This window comes from Psittacula echo (genome assembly GCF_963264785.1).
Source record: "Psittacula echo genome assembly, chromosome: 5".
NCBI lineage: Eukaryota > Metazoa > Chordata > Aves > Psittaciformes > Psittacidae > Psittacula > Psittacula echo.
This window is the reverse complement of record NC_137739.1, coordinates 50,420,861-50,435,083: the sequence shown is the minus strand read 5'-3', so window position 1 is coordinate 50,435,083 and position 14,223 is coordinate 50,420,861. Positions and strand designations below refer to the sequence as shown.

The 14,223-nt window shown below is 42.9% G+C and overlaps 1 protein-coding gene across 1 annotated transcript in view; it reads right to left on the bottom strand.

The window, feature by feature from the left end:
• The window catches only part of PRORP (protein only RNase P catalytic subunit), a 56,763-nt gene that overhangs the window by 16,117 nt on the left and 26,423 nt on the right, over positions 1 to 14,223 (bottom strand). The window lies entirely within an intron of this gene.

Sequence of the window (14,223 nt, the reverse complement as noted above, 5' to 3'; positions counted from 1 at the left end):
CGGAGTCTAGTTGGAGGCCTGTATCTAGTGGAGTGCCTCAAGGGTCAGTACTGGGACCAGTATTATTTAATATATTCATCAATGATTTAGATGAGGGAATTGAGCGTACTGTCAGCAAGTTTGCTGATGACACTAAGCTGGGAGGAGTGGCTGACACGCCAGAAGGCTGTGCTGCCATCCAGCGAGACCTGGACAGGCTGGAGAGTTGGGCAGGGAGAAACTTGATGAAATATAACAAGGGAAAGTGTAGAGTCCTGCATCTGGGCAGGAACAACCCCAGGTTCCAATATAGGTTGGGGAACGACCTGTTAGAGAGTAGTGTAGGGGAGAGGGACCTGGGGGTCCTAGTGGACGGCAGGATGACCATGAGCCAACACTGTGCCCTTGTGGCCAAGAAGGCCAATGGCATCCTGGGGTGTATTAGAAGGGGGGTGGTCAGTAGGTTGAGAGAGGTCCTCCTTCCCCTCTACTCTGCCCTGGTGAGACCGCATCTGGAATATTGTGTCCAGTTCTGGGCCCCTCAGTTCAAGAAGGACAGGGACCTGCTGGAGAGAGTCCAGCGCAGGGCAACTAAGATGATTAAGGGAGTGGAGCATCTCCCTTATGAGGAAAGACTGAGGGGGCTGGGTCTCTATAGTTTGGAGAAGAGGAGACTGCGGGGGGACCTTATTAGTGTATATAAATATATAAAGGGGGAGTGTCACGAGGATGGAGCCAGGCTCTTCTCAGTGGCAAACAATGATAGGACAAGGGGTAATGGGTACAAACTGGAACACAAGAGGTTCCACTTAAACTTGAGAAGAAACTTCTTCTCAGTGAGGGTGACGGAACACTGGAACAGGCTGCCCAGGGAGGTTGTGGAGTCTCCTTCTCTGGAGACATTCAAAACCCGCCTGGACGCATTCCTGTGCAACCTTATCTAGGTATTCCTGCTCTGGCAGGGGGATTGGACTAGATGATCTTTTGAGGCCCCTTCCAATCTCTAACATACTGTGATACTGTGGTCTGAACTGGAGAAGAAGCTGTGTGGTCAGTCAGGCCCACCTACCCCAGTATACCATACACCAAGGCCTTCAGCAAGGAGGGACCAAGGAATATTAATACTAGAGCATAACTGGTATTCATAGAATCATAGAATAGTTAGGGTTGGAAAGGACCTTGAGATCATCTAGTTCCAACCCCCCTGCCATGGGCAGGGACACCCCACACTAAACCATGTCACCCAAGGCCTCATCCAACCTGGCCTTGAACACCGCCAAGGATGGAGCATTCACAACCTCCCTGGGCAACCCATTCCAGTGCCTCATCACCCTCACAGTGAACAACTTCCTCCTTATATCCAATCTAAACTTCCCCTGTTTAAGTTTGAACCCGTTACCCCTTGTCCTGTCACTACAGTCCCTGATGAAGAGTCCCTCCCCAGCATCCTTGTAGGCCCCCTTCAGACATTGGAAGGCTGCTATGAGGTCTCCACGCAGCCTTCTCTTCTCCAGGCTCAACAGCCCCAACTTTCTCAGCCTATCTCCATATGTGAGGTGCTCCAGTCCCCTGATCATCCTCGTGGCCCTCCTCTGGACTTGTTCCAACAGTTCCATGTCCTTTTTATGTTGAGGACACCAGAACTGCACACAATACTCCAAGTGAGGTCTCACGAGAGCAGAGTAGAGGGGCAGGATCACCTCCTTTGACCTGCTGGTCACGCTCCTCTTGATGCAGCCCAGGATACAGTTGGCTTTCTGGGCTGCGAGCGCACACTGAAGCCGGCTCATGGTCATTTTCTCATTGACCAACACCCCCAAGTCCTTCTCAGCAGGACTGCTCTGAATCTCTTCTTTGCCCAACCTGTAGCTGTGCCTGGGATTGCTCCGACCCAGCTGTAGGACCTTGCACTTGGCATGGTTAAACTTCATAAGGTTGGCATCAGCCCATCTCACAAACGTGTCGATGTCCCTCTGGATGGCATCCCTTCCCTCTGGCGTATCAACCGAACCACACAGCTTGGTGTCATCGGCAAACTTGCTGAGGGCGCACTCAATCCCACTGTCCATGTCACCGACAAAGATGTTGAACAAGACCGGTCCCAACACCGATCCCTGAGGGACACCACTCATTACCGGTCTCCAGCCAGACATCGAGCCATTGACCACAACTCTTTGCGTGCGGCCATCCAGCCAGTTCTTTATCCACCAAGTGGTCCACCCATCAAATTGACGTCTCTCCAATTTAGAGACAAGGATGTCATGTAGGACAGTGTCAAAGGCTTTGCACAAGTCCAGGTAGATGACGTCAACTTCTCTGCCGCTGTCCATCAGTTTCGTAGCCCCATCATAGAAGGCCACCAAATTGGTCAGGCAGGATTTCCCCTTAGTGAAGCCATGCTGGCTGTCACCAACCACCTCCTTGTTTTTCATGTGCCTTAGCATGTCTTCCAGGAGAATCTGCTCCAAGAGTTTGCCAGGCACAGAGGTGAGACTGACTGGTCTGTAATTCCCTGGGTTATCCATTTTCCCCTTCTTGAAAATGAGGGTTATATTTCCCTTTTTCCAGTCATCAGGAACTTCACCTGACTGCCATGACTTTTCAAATATGATGGCCAGTGGCCTAGCAACTTCATTTTCCTGCTCCTTCAGGACCTGCGGGTGGATTCCGTCAGGTCCCATGGACTTGTGTACATTTAGGTTTTTAAGATGGTCTCTAACCAGATCCTCTCCTACAGTGGTCCTAGGGTCTTCATTCTCACAGTTCCTGCGTTCGCCTTCCAAGACTTGGGTGGTGCAGTCAGAGCTTTTGCCAGTGAAGACCGAGGCAAAGAAGTCATTAAGAACCTGAGCCTTCTCCAAATCCAGGGTAGCCAGTTCTCCTGATAGCTTCTGAAGGGGGCCTACGTTGTCCCTAGTCTGTCTTTTATTCGCTACGTACCTATAGAATCCCTTCCTATTATCCTTAACATCCCTAGCCAAGGTCAATTCTAACTGGGCCTTAGCCTTCCTCACCTGGTCCCTAGCTTCCCAGACAGCATCCCTGTATTCTTCCCAGGCCACCTGTCCCCGCTTCCACCTTCTATAAGCCTCTTTTTTCCTTTGAATTTTCCTGAGCAGCTCCTTATCCATCCAAGGAGGTCTCCTGGCCCTCCTGCTGCATTTCCTTCTAGTTGGGATGCAACACTCCTGAGCTTGGAGCAGGTGATCCTTGAATAACAACCAACAGTCTTGGGCCCCCCTGCCCTCTAGGGCTGTGTCCCATGGAACCTTCCTAAGCAGGTTCCTGAAGAGGCCAAAGTCTGCTCTCTTGAAGTCCAGGGCAGTGAGCTTGCTGCATGCTCTTCTCACTGTCCCGAGGATCTCGAACTCGACCATCTTGTGGTCACTACAACCAAGGCTGCCCTGGAGCGTCACATTTCCAACCAGCCCTTCCCTGTTGGTGAGCACGAGGTCAAGCATGGCACCTCTCCTTGTCGGCTACTCTATTACTTGCAGAAGGAAGTTATCTTCCACACAATCGAGGAACCTCCTGGATTGCTTGTGCCGGGCTGTACCTTCACTCCAACAGATGTCAGGGTGGTTGAAGTCTCCCATAAGAACAAGTGCCTGTGAGCTTGAGGCTGTTCCTATCTGCCTATAGAGCACTTCATCCACAGATTCCTCTTGATCAGGCGGTCTGTAACAGATCCCCACAATAATGTCCCCCATCGCTGCTCTCCCTTTAACCCTGACCCACAAACTTTCTGTTGACTGCTCACCCGTCCCCAGACAGAGTTCCATACTCTCCAGACTATCTCTAACATAAATAGCAACTCCCCCTCCCCACCTGCCAGGCCTGTCTTTTCTATAGAGCCTGTAACCTTCCATTCCAACACTCCAGTCGTAGGAGCCATTCCACCATGTTTCTGTGATGCCTATTATATCATACCCCTGTAGATGTGCACACATCTCTAATTCCTCTTGTTTGTTCCCCATGCTACGGGCATTTGTATAGAGGCATCTGAGCCGAGCTCCAAATGAAGCCGGCTCATTGGCTGGAGCGGCTGGAATATCTCTGCATTGCTCTGAGCATTTATTATAGGTGCTGGCAACTGACTGGGTGTGTTGGGATGGAATGATGCCCCCCTCCCCCAACACATCTAGTTTAAAGCTTTCTTGACCAGCCTGGCAAGCCTCCTACCAAAACCGCTCTTCCTCTTCTTCGTCAGATCAGCTCCACCAGCCCTCAGTAGACCTGGCCTACTAACTTGGGTCCCGTATTCAAAACACCCAAACCCCTGACTATGGCACCACCCTTTTAACCATTTATTAACCTGGCCAATCCTCCTAGCTTTTTTAACATCTCCCCCTGTATCCTGGAGAATTGATGAAAAGACAGCCTGAGCTCCAGAGCCCCTAACCACCTCTCCCAGGGCTCTGTAGTCCTTCTTTATGTTCATCAGCCTGGAGAAAACTTAGGGGACTTTCATATACAGCAGTACACCTTCCCTGCCAGTCCCAGGAGGCAGAGGTTCAAATGTCTTATTTGGATCAAGGCTTTACACCCTGGTAAGTAACATACTGTTCCTGCAAAACCAGCAAAAATCTGATGCAGACTGTACTTGTATCACAAGTGAATGCAAACTATGGGTCAGCATTATTTTTCTTAACACAACCATGATTGTACATCACTGCAGACTCATGGCATTTTACTACTAGTTACACTGCAGGCAGTATCTCAGCCTGGAGATCCTGGGCAGTGAAGGTCTGAAAGTGCCCCCCAATAGCTACAATCCACAAGACCTGATTTACTTCAATGCTTTTAACGTAAGTTTATTGATAACATCCCACAATACTCAATAGCTGGACACTGGGCAAAACACTCTTTTATTCGAAGTACTCCTCTTTCACTCAGAATATACATCAGTTTGACAAACAGATAATATCGTCAGCTCCTACAAATTAATTATGGATGATATCTGGCATTTAGCTAAAAGGTCCACCTCCTGGGAACAAGCATTTATATGAAAATCTTTGTCTACTCAGTCATTTTTCGACCCTGTAGTGAAGATAAATAAGCTCGAGAACATGAAAATATGAACATCAAAATGGCTTAGACAGCTAAAGCCAAATAAAAACCAACCATCCCCTACTTCATAAAAGGATCTATTTTTTTAAAGCAAATTCTGGGTTGGGGACTCAGCACTGAGGTTTCCAGATATCTGTGTATGACTATACTGACCAACATATTGGAGGAATTCTTTTGCATCTTTCCCTCCTTTGCCCATTTCCATGAAAAGGATGCAGATACACGCCTAACAACTCTTGGGGCACCCAGGACCAAACAGCAGTGCTTAAGTGCAAGAGAGAGCTATAGTTTCAGGAGTATTTTGTTTAACGAATTTATCAGATAGCTAAGGGTTAAAACACTGTGTTGTGTTATTGGCTACGTTAGCTAGGCTGGCGGAGTGAAAGAGCTTGTGGAAATCAGAGTGAGTGTGATGAGAAAAAAGAAACCCCTAACTCTAGCATTATTATTTCTGAAAGCCTGTCTGGGGACATCCATTCAATGCAAAGTCAGAGCTTTTCACTCTGCGAGGCATGAAAGTATGAAGATGCATACAAATCAATGAGAACTGAAAATGTCAAAAGCCTCCAATTCTCTTTTTTAAGCCACTTCATGTAACTATTGAGGTTTAGGGCCATCATACATAAATGGACTTAAACAGTACAGTGCAATGCTGTACAGATATCAGGTACTGAGAGCAGCATAGTGACTAACATTAGACAAGCCCAGGATAACTACTCCTAATAAGGAGCATGGTAAATTAACAGCATTAAGACTGGTTCAGCTCTATAATTACCTGTTGCAACCCCCTTACTACTACTTCATTTTGTTTATTCAAATGTGTGGCAACTTAGGGCTGTGGTGGAATTCCAATCAATCAATCGATCGATCGATCAGGTAGCAGTGTAGGTAGTATTCAAGGAATACCTATCTTTCACTGTGCTCTCCTCAAACTTGCACTGAATGTAGAAGCTCAAATTCCAATGAAACACAGCTCTAACAAACACCTGCATCATATTTCTACTTTCTTTTTTTCAGCATATAGTGTAAGCACTACCTCGTTTACCCAAACATCACACAATCAGGAAATAAACAACGAGAGAAGGCATCAGCAAGGTTCATCTTCCCACACTGGTATACCACATAGGTCAAGAACAACTCCACAGAACCAGTGGAGCTGAACAGGCTTTTGACTTCTGTTAGAGAGCTTATGGCACACAATGTACACAGCTTGCTCATGGAGCCATGTCAACACAACTCCTTAAAAGCTCAAGACTCAAAATATTAAAGGCAGAAGAAGTACTACTGCCAACTCACTGTTTCCTTTTTGGCAGTCACAGAAGCGAGTGGGTAAATGAATGAATGCTGGATAATGATAAAGACAGACGTAAGCATCACTAATATTTTCTGATTTATGTAAAAGGTAAGTTGTCATCATCAGTACGACAGAAGCACAGGTCCAGTTTTAACAGTCATTACAGGAAACACTGTGCAAGTGTAGGACATTGCAGCAGCTGGAAATGGTAGAAATTATTTGGAAATATTAGTCAGAAGTATCAGTTAACACTTCACAAAACTGGTTGGAAAATAGAGTATATTATGTTTATATAATTTTGACAACCTCTTCAGCTTCTGAGTCACCTGACTCATTATAACTTCAACACGTTTCCAGCTAGAACTGTGAAACGAACTATTTGGATCATAAAAGGACTGGTGAATAATAAATCAGTCAGAAACAGCACCACAAGCTAGTATCTCTGTGTGTACAAGAAAAACCAGCAGATACTTGTAAAGATTAGTATGAAATAGGTAAATGATTTGAAGTACAGAAATTCTCAGGAAGAAGGTTCCCTAACAATAAGACAGGCAGTAAGCACAATGCCAGAGATTAACATTCAAACTTATTTTAAATCTATTTTGGGGACCATATTTAGGAAATAATACTTAATAGCGAATATAAATGTTTATTTGATAGAAATGCATATAAAAAGGAAAATATAAATGATGCTTTTTCAATGACTAATTTTTAAGATCTTGAGGTAGGCATATTTCATGGACGATGGGGAGTGGAGATTTCTATTGTATAAGTTAGGACCGTGGTTACTAAGAAGTAAATACATACCGTTTTAAATTTTTAATTCATTATAATTTAGAAAATACAAGCCAGGAGATCTAAAAAGTTGTAAAATCATGTAAGCAACAGGGAAGATCAGATGGGAAAGCAAATAAGGAAGTATTTAGAGAGTTTCCGCAACTAAAAAGGAAATTATCTTGCTTTACAAATGAAGACACGGATGACCTTATACACAAGATCCGCTTCTGTAGCCACTGACCTGCTACATTAGCACAACATGCATATGAGATGACCCAGCAGATATGAGGCTCATTTTCAGGGAACCCTGAAACTCAGGACTTCCTCTGCAGTTTGTTTCATGACTTTACTCCTAGAAGCATCCCCTAGATCCCCATATTTCCTAGAGTTCATTCTATATGACAGAGGAAGAACCCATGTAGATTAGCATTGCCTGTGCTAGAAATCAGCCTGTGGATTGTACTTTTTTTTGTCTTCTGAAAATTGGAAGGACAGCAGCAGCAAAGGTAGCCACAGCTTGCTTAGTACGTTCTTGGTACTTGTATTCTTACTTCATCACTCCTGTTCCTCATATGGCAACAAGCAACAAAATCATTTACAAGTCCCAGCACGTATGGTAATAGCTTAATTACATTTTGCATGGATAGATCAGGTCTGATTGTAACCATTAACAGACATGCTTGCAAGGCTTCTAGGCATTTCACATCTTGTACTACGCCAGATCACATTTCAATTGCATTGGTGGTGAAGAGCTAAGATAGATGATGCCAAGTCACTGTTCCCTGCTCCCGCTCTCTCTGTTGCTATGTTGTAATTTAACCACAGCAGAGGCCCACCACACATCATCCATGGGAGACTGCAATGGATTGCTGCAGTGGCACACACGGCCTTTATGAGGTGCAGTTAACTTGATTTTATTTAAAATCTATTTTTTATTTAAAGTCTATTTATCATTCCATCTCTGACACTTAAATAAGGAAAGATAGTAAGTTTATTAGGAATTTTCATTCTATGATAAGTAAGTGAAAAATCCACAGGAAACTGTGGCTTGTTATATTAAATACAGGTAACCTGCAAGACAAAGATACTTCAAACTGAGTTGCTCACAGTCAAACAGAAGATCAAGCATGGAATTTTAATTCTGGCGAAACCAGTCTCCTAGATTCAAATAGGAGTTCCTATTTCCATGTTCCAGACAACACAAAACAATCAGTTTATGAGGAAATTGAGATTAAAAGCTGTGGACAATTGTACTTGACCTTCTATAAGTGTAAGATTACAAAAAATCATATTACTTAAACTTCGGTTTTAAACTTCACTGCAGGTTACAATAATTTTATAACCTCAATTTAAATATGTTTAATTACCTATATATAAATGTCTTTTTCACTCTTGCTCTACAAAGCAGAACGTGACTAGAGGAAAAAACCAACAAAAGCAGACCAATAGACTGCTGAATCATTAATCAGCATGTCAATATACTGAAATCCCTGGGAATAACCTAATGGTCAAAAAATCTAGGCTTTCATAACTTCATAAATAAATCCAAATGCAGTTTAGGCTCCTTCAGATAACACAGCTTCCAAATACGTTTTCTTTCCTACTTTTACTAAAAACCAGTTTATCAGATGTAAAAGCAAAGTGTGAACCAAAAATTAGTTGCTTTTCAAAACATATAAATAAATTCAGAGGTACATGAATGAATGCAGACATTGTTCTGAGGATCTTATCTATATTACCTTTAAGACAGCACTAAACCCCAGCATTTCTCAGGCTCAAATAAAATATTTATTCTTACACAGAATTGGCCTTCACATTTTCTGGCCTGCTTCCCACATCTCCTTAGCACTGTAGTCTCTCACAGTTATGGAGACCTTTCATACGTGAATCACTTCTAAAGAAGCAGTTCAGTTCCCTAAGATCAGGTTTCCATTTTGGAGTCCCTGTACACCTCTTACTGCCACACTGATAACAGTTCCATGATTAGGTGAATCGGTTGGGCTGCCCAAAGAAAACTCATCTTGTGGTTTCGAAGGGAGAAGTGAAAACAGCAAGACTGAAACTCATCCAGTTCAGAAGATACCTTAATTTGACTTTATCATCCTGATTTTAGGAGGTCTTCTCTACAACACACAACACAAAACCTGTTGCTACAGTTACCAAGTTCACTGGGACATGAATCATCAAGGCATGTTGAAACACGGAAAGTTCAGGTTAGATATAAGGAAGAAGCTCTTTACTGTGGGGGTGGTGAGACACTGGGATGGGTTGCCCAAAGAAGTGGTAAATGCTCCATCCCTGGCAGTGCTCAAGGCTAGGTGGGACAGAGCCTTGGCCGACATGGTCTAGGGTGAGGTGCCCTTGCCCATGGCAGGGGGGTTAGAACTAGATGATCTTAAGGTCCTTTACAGCCCAAACCATTCTGTGATTCTGATTCTGCTCTGCTGAATTTCAAGTTTATATTCCTAGAGATTAGAAGAATTCTTGTTATGAAAGATACGATGCAATTCCTCTCATAAAAAAGGAGCACTTGGTTTCTCCTGTCCTTACCTTTTGATTTGCTGTTATTGCCAAATACAAAGGTAGAAATTAAAAATGCCAGACAGAAACCAATAGAGATAGTAAACTGAATCACATTGGGTTTATTCAGTTTTATAGCCAAAACCAGAGGTTATAAATAGTAATTAAGGGGAGGCAACCCCAGGAAGTGTCTGATTTTGGGAGAAAACAACAGGGAGTTGTCAAAATGCCTGATAGTCAGATTTTTTTAACCTGCTTAGTTACTGCAGCTCTATTCTCCTTACCAGGAAATGCAAAATCAGACTGGAAACCTCTGAAAGGAAAAATAGTAGCTTAGAGTCAACCATCGAGGCATTTAGTCAGGGAATCCTGCCAGCTTCCCTGCTCCCCTATTTCAGAATGTTGGAGGCTAAAAGTTCTGAGAAAGTTTCCCTGCTGTATTCACAGGTAGCCAGTCTGACTATGTATTTCCTCTCTTAAGAAGTCCTATCTACCTCTGGCTCTCTCCTCCCAGTGCTGCAGAAGCAGCAAAGGATGCTAGAGCACACCCCTATGGGAAGAGCCAAACTTGGTGGCTCAAGGTATGTAATCAACGTGTGTTTCTTCTATGGAAGCATACATGCCAACCACTTGCAGGAGTACTTCTAGAACACACCAATTGTATTGGTATACAAATCTGAATGTATTACATGACCTTTTATTTTAGTTTTAGCCACAAATGGAAGCTGTCAGATTTCAGAAGAGAGCAGGCCAGGCCTTTTCCCTAGGTTTCACAGGCAAGTGAGCCTAGTCTCCTTCACCGCCCCTGAGAAGCTTAACAGCCTCGCTTTTCTGGATCTAGTCACCAAAATTTTTGAGCCTCATCTATTCTGTTGTAGGATGCCCCAATATAGGAAAGGAGGGGGAAGATTTCAGCGTATCAGTCTCTTAGATGTGGCTTCGCAGAAGAACATGCCTCAGTCTACCTGCTGAAATATTCAAGGAACCTCAGAAATTAACTGGTAAGAGATGACTACAATGCTGAATGTTCCAGTAACACATCTCTAAAACACTAAAAATAGGTGAAGTTTCAAGGGTACCCCTTAGTGCTTGAGCATCTTTCTCTCCTAAAATCATATTACACAGAGGGTGAAGGTGATATTCAGGGAAAACACCAAAAATCTTCATATTTATGATCTGTGCAATACTTAAAGGAAATGAAAGTACAGATCTAAAGAATGAAACACATGTTGCAAGATAGAAACCTCTCCAATCTTGAGCAATAGGGCAAATGTTTCATTACTGTGGAAATGCAAACTTGTACTACCATTAGAAAACAGAAGAATAAAAAAAATAGAGATGAAAAAGGCTAGGAGCAAATGAACAAACACGTCTGACTGCTTTCTTGAGTGGTAAGACAAGAATTGGTGGGAGGAAGAATTGATGAACTGTCACAGTATGACAAATAAGACCTCTGGTGGATGTATTGATTCTGAACAGAGAATGACTCATGGATCTACTTAATTCTTGCTTCATTTACAGACAGTAAAGTACTTGAACAAATCACAGATGCTGCCAAATGAGTCAAAGAAGAAAAAAATTCTTTTCCAAGCATGACTTTTTTTGGGTCAAATTTATTGATATCCACTTGTTTTGCAGGACAGCTCATACAGCAGAGCTCATATTTTGTATCGCTGATTGTGCAGTTGATCTCTTATAGGCATGGGCATGTTGCACAGTTAAGACAAACTTGAAGACTGGAAAAAATTACCACATGAAAACCTGAGCATGTTACTACATGTATTTGTCAACTATATATGAACAGGTGCTAATTTCTTTATTTCATCACCTCAAAATAATTTTCAATAAGCAGGAAAGTTTTATTTTTACTCTTAATACTTTTTGCCCCCTTTTTCATCACAGAGGATTTATAGGCACAGAGAAGAAACTTCAAAGAAACAAAATTATGCTTTAAAATTGATTTGGGTTACTAACCCAAGAGAATGATGGGTCATAGGTGCCTTCTTTGCTTGGAGTCTTTTGTTTGTTTCCTCCTCTAACTTTAACCTAAGTTATTATTTCTGTCTTGATATTTGGAAAATGAGCCTTGAAAATGTGAATAAAGTACATACCAAAGCAATGGTTCTGAGCTGAATTTACAAAGCATAAGTCATATAATCATAGAATGGTTTGGTTTGGAAGGGATCTTAAAGATCATCTAGTTCCAACCCCCGTGCCATGGGCAGGGACACCTCCCACTAGCCCAGGTTGCTCAAAGCTCTGTCCAACCTGGCCTTGGACACTTCCAGGGATATAATTCAACAATGTTCTTCAATACTGTGGCCACAGCTGGGCTTTTTAAAATAAATTAATAAGACCATTTCCTGTAGATTGGTATCCCACATCCTGGTTTTCCCCTCTATTCTGATGAAACCTTTTTCTCACTCCCAGCTTTCTCTTCAAGGCAGCAACCTCTCTCTACCCACTCTTTTCCATACCACTAAAGTAGGCAGGGAGTCCAGGAATAACTACTACAGAACCACTAGAATAACTAAAATTGTAATATTAGTTTGAAACTTTAAATCACCTTGACAAATATTATTTTAAAAATAATTAATATGTGGAAAACCAAAAGGCAATAATGTGTTCACATGATTATTATGCTACTTGGGACCACATAATTTCTTTAGTCAACTCTTCTCCAATTCAGAGCAGCCTTCACTCAACAGGTCTGCTGCTGTTTCCCTATAAGAGAAAAGGAATAGTTGAAAGGCAAGTCCTGTCCCCTCTGCCTGTCACAAAGCATCCCAACTACAACATGCACAGCCTGGCTTTTTGTGGCAGCCTGTGAGAGGTGTGGGAAGGCAAGTCTGGTGGCTTTGCTGGCAGGGCTGGCTGCTGCTGCATGCAGGAGGTGTGGTAGGGGTGGCATGCCAGATGCTGCCACCAGACTGGGATGGGATGGGAGGGGAACAGCAAGGATCTGGCTCTGTCACCTGTTGTACAGGCATACTGCAGTTTACATGGGAATTATATGAACTTATGTAGTCCATTTATAGAAATGCTGATTAAGTTTGGGAGCAACCACTTTGAACAATCTGTCAAGAGCAAAAACTACTCCTTTTGTCAGCCTTATGGAACTCAATCTGGAACTATTTCACCAATCTTTCAGATGTCTGTGTTTAATATAGAGATCAGAGAGAGTAAAGTTAGGGCAAAGCTGCCCCCAACTGCTAAACTATTTGAAGAAGAGAATTGTGAGTTAGCTTTGATCCAGCACACATTTGAAATACATACTCAGTTACGTCTAGCACCAGATGCGTACCAGCTAAAAAAGTAGCTGACTGATACCTCATTTGCGACATACCAATCTCAGTGTAAATTAAAAACAGCTAAGTATTTTTTAAATGGCACTTGCTGATTGTGCTCTCTTACCCCTCCCTCATCCCCTACCCTGGCTCTTCAAAGTCTAGGGGTAGCTGGAGCACAGCTTATCGTAGTCCCTTCACTCCTCTCCCACAAGCAAAGTGAAATGCTCCAGAGCCTAGATATCCTGCTTGCACCTGGACTCCCCCTCACTTCCAAGGAATACTTCTACAGAAAATTGTGATATACAGGAAAAAAAAATGTACGTAATAATTATGTAACAGTTTGTGTATAGTACAAGAACTGAACAATTTGTGTGAGGAAATTCCCTCTCTTGACCTTTGCAAGGTGAAAGGTGGGGGCACTACAGGGAGTTAGGGCAGCAGAGGACAGGGAGTTATCCAAATGCCATTGTGCTGGCTAGGGATTTATGTAACTAGATACGTCTGGAGGAAAGCATTAACTCAGCGTCATGATAAAGCCTGGATCAACTCTGCTTAGTTAAACTGCAAGAATTCCTCAGTTTATAAACTACCATTTCTGCATTACAGTGACTAACTCACCAAGGCAAACATACATCAGGTACAGTTTTGGACAGCACCAGAATGCAAAATACCCCAAAACTGAAGAAAGACAGTATTTAATGACTTTAGACTTTATGGGAGTTTGTTTCTATTGTCTGGATTATATAGCAAAATCAATTTCCAGTCTATACTACTTTTAATTGGTAGTCAACTTTAATGTCTAATTTAAAATGCTGCAGTAAGGAGGCAAAGGGCTGATACAAGGTGCTGGCTAATACCCAGTGTTACAGTTTTACAGTGTGCAGTGCCTTCAAATCAGATGATCTCACCATTCCCTAGCCCTCAAAAATCTTTGTTCCCACCCTCATGCTACCTCCTCTTTTTGTCAGTAATTGATGCTGCCACATGGTGATTTGTACCAGGAAGCAGACCTAGTATAAAACCAACCTGGAAAAAAAGGGACTGTTATTACAAACTGACAGTCTCATGTACCAGAGAAACTACCACAGGATGTTCCTGTAAATCTGCCAAGTCAATAATATTCATGATGATCTGCTAAGTAAGTGCTGGCTGTGAAGACTGAAGTTGCCTGGGGCTACTGGAAGTCACATATCTAGTTTTCCAGAATGTCAGAATACTTTGGGAATTGAATGAGTAAAAATCATTCATTCAACTTCTGCTTTTTTAACTTCTCCTCACCCCTCAAGGTACTTG